Source organism: Hevea brasiliensis, chromosome 5, assembly GCF_030052815.1.
Source record: "Hevea brasiliensis isolate MT/VB/25A 57/8 chromosome 5, ASM3005281v1, whole genome shotgun sequence".
NCBI lineage: Eukaryota > Viridiplantae > Streptophyta > Magnoliopsida > Malpighiales > Euphorbiaceae > Hevea > Hevea brasiliensis.
This window is the reverse complement of record NC_079497.1, coordinates 18,195,838-18,202,108: the sequence shown is the minus strand read 5'-3', so window position 1 is coordinate 18,202,108 and position 6,271 is coordinate 18,195,838. Positions and strand designations below refer to the sequence as shown.

The window sequence follows — 6,271 nt, the reverse complement described above, 5'->3', positions numbered from 1 at the left end:
TTGAATATGATAATAAATTTTACACATGATAGAATGAATAAACTGAAAAAAAAAATGTGGATTTTAATGCTACAGAAAAGAAATTTGATAAGGAAATGACAAAAGTAATGCTTGCAAAAAGCTTCAGTGCATGATGAGTTATTTATTCTGATCAGACTCTAAAGAAAGGATGAATGGGTTTTGCAGTTTTGTCATTGTTTGGCCGAAACTTTAAACTCATCTCATCTTGACTACAAGCAAGAATTATATAAAGATACGGCAACTCCATCATTCAGCAGAAAATTCCTTTGTCTTCCCCTGCTTTTAGTGCAATAATTTTGTGATTATATTTTCCATTAGTGTGTTAGATAGGATTTTCCACTTCCTTTTCCCCTCCACAGCAATGTTGTTTTCCAAGTTAGCCAAACATATTGAATCTTTATACATCTCTATCAGATGAGAAAATGGGTGTTTTAAAGACCTCAACTTGATGAGATAATGGTAAGCACAGGCCTATTTCAAGGACTTTTCAGCTGGGGTTCAGGCCCATGTATTGAACACCTGAAAATGACCTGGACAATAACAAATGTGCACATCCTAAAAGGACATCCCCAGTTACAGTGTTGGAATTGGAAATAATCTCCTTTTTGCTTGATGTTGATTAACCTTTAACTGATTTTGATTACCACTTGATGATAAAGAGATCTACCACCACAATTTTGTAGTATCTCTCTGCTCAACCAAACTATATATGTAAATGTAGCTGTTGGCTAATGGAATTCATCCTTCCTCTGGCCACTTACAAAAGAGCCTCTCAGTTGTCTTTTTCGGGTGCATGATCTGTTCAGCCTCACAATCTTGACCACATATCAAAGCCAAAGGGCAAAATAAGATTGGTACTCATAAAGGAGACTTCAGGCCTGTTCTAAATCATCTTTGAGTAGACAATATATCGACAAGGATATACATGTCAATGCATAAACAGTGTATTGTCCTCCTCGATAACAAATTAAGGCCATAAACAAAGACCTAAGATAATATTAAATAATTTGTCTATTCACTTTCACAGAATCTTCAATGAGAGAAAACCTGCTTCCACAAAAATAATGATTATAAGTTAGTGTAAGCTTGCCTTGGAATCAATAATATGAATTAAGCAATCGTGTGAGAATAGAATGAATTAAATTGTCAATGTCATTGACTGATCATCCGCACTGCCTGTTAGAGGTGGAAGTTGTAATGGCTGAACACAAGGTTAGGAATTAGTTTGCGGTTGAGCTTTGTTCATGCTGACATCCAAAGCCACTAATAAGCTCAAGCAATTGAGCAGCCTTCTGCTTGCCCCTAATTGTGCCATTCTCTGCTAAGTCCTGAAGTGGATCATTGATCCCAAGCAATATGGCCTCTGACAGATGCTCAGGATCTCCAGAACAGAGCTGCAGAAGCACTGCAGCTGCATTTTCTCTGCTTAAGGGAGATCCATTCATAACAAAATCCACCAAAGTTGGCAAAGTATCCAAAATTCCTACCATTATTCTTCCATCAGGATGGCTAGCCAATATTGCCGTGATTGCCAATGCCTCATCCACCATTTCACAACCAGGTTGTGTTAGCATTGTCACCAACAAGGGCACTGCTCCAGCCCTCACAGCTCGTCCCTTAGTCCCTTGGTATAAGCACAAATTGAAAAGAGCTGTTGCAGCATCAACCTTCCCACTTCGTCTTCCTTTACTCAACAGTGCCACTAGAGCTGGGATTGCTCCAGATGCACCAATAGACACTTTGTAGTCATACACTGAAGACAGGCTGAAAAAAGTTGCTGCTGCATTCTCTCTTGCTTCCATATTCCACATGAAGGATACCAGGAATAGCCCCAGAAGAAACTATAATTCCTTTGTTAACATCATAAATAGAAAGATTCAAAAGAGCAGTAACAGCATGCTCTTGGGTGAGATTGTCATTTGCATAGAGAAGGTCAGCAAGGAGGGGAATTGCACCAGCCTCAGCAATATACACACGGTTTTCACTGTTATGCTTAGAAAGTCGACGGATCTCACCTGCAACAAGTCAAGAAAGTGAGATTTATTCATGTAATAGTTAATCACCAACAATTCAACAATGTATCATGTTGCACAAGGTGTTACTGATTCTCTAAGTACAAGTAAAACAATTAGAAAAGAAGATGCTTCTATGCAAGACACTAATCACCTGCTTGCAACATCTTACCTCGTGTTAAAACTAACTCAGCTGTCAAATTAAACCCATTGATACATCTAAGCTGAATACCTCACAAAAGGCCAACTTAAAACTTAAAAAAGAAGAAAAGAAAGACTACTTATGGAGTTGCACAACCTCATAGAAGTACAAAAATACTGCATTTGATTATTCCCTCCATACTTTTTATTTTCGAGCATGCATTGTTCTATCCAATGTTGGTACATTAGATCATTTTTCTCTCCAAGTTTTTCCATATAAACCCATAATAACAATTTTCTTTTTTCAAAAGCAATCACCAGGATTCCTAAATAAATAAAAGCAACACGAAAAATTTTGATTATTTCAAAGCTTTAAATTGTTGTTTAAAAATTCTATTGAAAACTGTCTGAAGTCAAAGTTCACCATGGCTTTTCCTCCAAACCCAAAAAACACTACCAAACAAAAGGCATACTTTTCTTCACCAAGCTAAAATATATATCTTACTGTCTCCAAAGAACTAGAAATATGCTATATTGAAATGGTCTTTTTCAAGCACTGAAATGCTGAGTTACAAGCAACATAAGTTTAAAAACACCAAATACAGAAACATGTTCTAGGAATTTCTTGTGCATTACGTGCAAAGTGGAAATTTTTTGTAATCACACTAACCTGCAGCAGATCGTTGATCCTCAATGTTACTTGAAATGAGCTGGCTGAAAAGAGTATCAAGTTCCAGGGCTTCAACAAGGCAGGCAGAAGATGTCTTGCACAGATGTAAATTGCCAGATTTTTTAGGGGGTTCTACTCCATTGGCTTCACACCAATTGGAAATTAGACTCCTTAAGCCATGGTTTGGAATCAGAACTTTGGTAGATAGGACCTGTTGCGTCTTTGGACATGTTCCATGCCCGCTATCAAGCCATTTCTTAATGCAAGCTCGTTCATAGGTCTATAAATGAAAAGAGACTAGTAAGGAATGTAGCAGCAAAAGGGACCATCATTCAAATTATTCTTTACAAGTCAGTCAGCGACCAAGGGAAAGTATAGCACTCTATCCATTGATAATATGATTGACCTTGATTCCCTAAGTAGGGCCATCAAGCAAAGGGTTCCAAAAATATAGCATCTTTATATCACGCTAGCAGCACTAATTTCTTATTGGAAATTTATTCAAACTTTAAGAAAAAATAATTTCCATTCTAGTGTAACAAATTAATGAGAAATTTAAAGGACGAAACTTCTTTTGTACACGTACCTGACCTGTTGAAATGGTTACAGGATCTTTCATCAATCCCAGTGATATCGGGCAATGGAAATCAACTGGCATAATCTGTGACTGGGAAGATAGGTCAGTGTGCACCTGACAGCCCTGACCATCGCAACCAGGAGAAGAACAGGCTTCTGCAGAAATGCTGGATTTAGCATGTCCTGCCAGAAAAAAATCTTTAAGTTTTTTAGCAATGTTGACATTTTTTCTTTTTCCCCAAGATTTCCACCACTAGCAACATCCATCTCATGCAGCGCTATCGACTCTTTCTCAAGGTCTTCAGCACTCATCAAATTTAGCTTTGCACATATTCTCTGAATAATAGCTGGATTAGTTTCTAAATCATTAGCTTGATTGAAGACGGGAAAAAAATCCTTGAACAACTCCAATTCAGGTGTATCAAGCTGTTCCTGGGATCTTGCAAATTGAGTATGCACAAGCTCAAACTGGTAAAGGTAATATTAGTGTAGATAAGGAGAGGAAAAGGAAAAGGAAAAGAAAAGGGAAAACTGATAAAAGAATGCAATTAAGACATCTTCAAAGTCAGAATTTCCTGTTTGAGTAACATAGAAGGGCAACTAATTATTTTAAGAGTATCTAAGTCCTCGTTTAAAATAAAATATAATTATTTTTAGCAATACATAGATTAAAATAATAAAACTTGAGAACTTTAAATTGAAAACCATTATTGGAATAGCTCTTTTATAGGGCTCTCTAACAATCATTTATTCAAGAAGCACACACCTAATTGCAGCGATGGACATTTACCTGCTCCTTAATTTCTTCTGAAATGTTAATTTTATCAAGGGAAATCTCACAAGGCCTTCACAAAATGACCTGCGAGTTCCTGAAATTTATGCATAATCTGCTCCCTCCCCAATATCTGAAAGCATATATAAAAATTGTGTGGTTGTTAAAGATGCCACTAAAACTATAGAGTTAGTATGATTAAGAAAATTAAAACTGATAGTAATAGAAAGAGAGATTTCAAATTCATTAAGGCTCAATATGATATGGTGTGTGTATGTGTGTGTTCGGATTAATCAAGAGTCCAAGCACACCATGTCAAGAGAGAGAAATAAACAAGAAGGACTGCAGCTAGAGCGAGGCCTGGACATAGATGGTTGAAATTATGCTTTAATTTTAGAAGTCCATAAAAAAAAGTAGGACTATAAGAGAAAATTGACTATCTTTTCATTCCATCATCATTCTAAAACCATATTCTTGACAAAATCTCAGTCTAAACAAGAAATTTCAAGAGGATTTTGTCTTCTTAAATGAAAATGAGACAAGGGTTTGCACTTACGAGAGCAAATTTCCAGGAAACTTAATCACGGAGACATCATGTGGCAAGGGTTTGCATTTATCAACCATGTGCAATAATAATAACCTTATTGAACCTATAATATAACTCGAGAGAGACTAGCCATCTTATAAGTGAGCTCGTAAATTCAACTTCCAAAAATAATTGAAATATAAGAACACATGTAATATCAAGACAATTCACTGAAATTATCAAAAGCAACTAAAGATTCAATCAAGTAATCCATTCTAAATACATTACAACATTTTCGTAGATTCTATGACCTACCCATAAACGGCAATTTAGAGGGTTCAAAAAAAGGCAAAAAAAGAAAGAAAAACGCACCATGTAAATTTTGCTGCCATGGCTACAAAATTGAAGCAAACCCTTAGCCTTAATGAAAGCATCCATCAAAGAAACAAAAGCTTTTAGAGTGTGTTGAGGGACTTTTTCCTGAAACTCCTGTAATTCTTCACATAAAGGAGCTAAAAGCCTTAACCTCCTCAACAGATGGCGACACTGGTGCCTTACTGAGCATTGAATCTCAGTAATAGCAGAAATGTCATCAAGAATTCAGTTCAATTTTGCAAGAAGCAGCTTTGCATTGTCCTCCATAGCCAAAAAAAAGCCAAGAAGAGGGACAGAGGACAAAAAAGAATTATGGGTGAGATTTTGGGTGTAAAGTGAGTGCAGAGAATAAGCTTACAGGCAGTCAAATGTTACTGACGCTGTTCAGTGATGATTTTGAAGTTTGGACAGCGCAACGGCTTTGATATAGTGGTTATGATTTTTGTACAGCCTAGCAGCATACGCGCTCCTTGGGCAAGAAAAATGCTCCAACTTCATGCTAAATTAGCGGCACTCAGTCCTCCTTAAATTAAAATAAAAATTGATATAATGAGCAGTATTAAAGTGCCATGGGTAAGTTACAATTTAATTTGTAAGTTTAGTGGAACTATGTGTTATATTTTTAAAATTTATTATTTAACTCTTTATATTTTAATAAATTCATATATTAATTCTTTCGTTTAATTTTTTATTTAAATTATCATTAATTTTATAAAAATATCAAAATGATTAAAATATCTTTTATTTATCAATTTTAAAAATAATTCATAAAATTTTAATTTATTAACAAAATAATCCCTAATGTGGTAAAATTAAAATTTTAATTGCTTTAGTTTTTAATTTCATAAATAAAAATTTGTAAATTATATTTTAAAAGTTTTAACATAATTAATAATTAATTTAAAAAATAAAAATTAATTATAAAATTAAAATACTATGGAGTGAAATTTTACAAAATTAACGATAGTAAATTCTAATTTTAATTGTTTTAAATTGTATTTATGTTTTTATATTATATTATTTTATAATTAATAATAAAAATAAGATTTGATCAGGTTAGGTTTAATTTATGGGTCGTGACTCAAATTTGCCAGATTCTCTCTCTTTGAAGCTCCAATTTTTACATTTTTGGCATCTATGGTTTCGTCTAGGGTGAGTTTTTGGATAGATGCGAGTTT

The 6,271-nt window shown here is 34.6% G+C and overlaps 1 pseudogene; it reads right to left on the bottom strand.

Moving 5' to 3' along the window:
- Window positions 1-1,014: 1,014 nt before the first annotated feature.
- Window positions 1,015-5,574, bottom strand: LOC110667229 (U-box domain-containing protein 13-like; annotated as a pseudogene).
- Window positions 5,575-6,271: the final 697 nt, after the last annotated feature.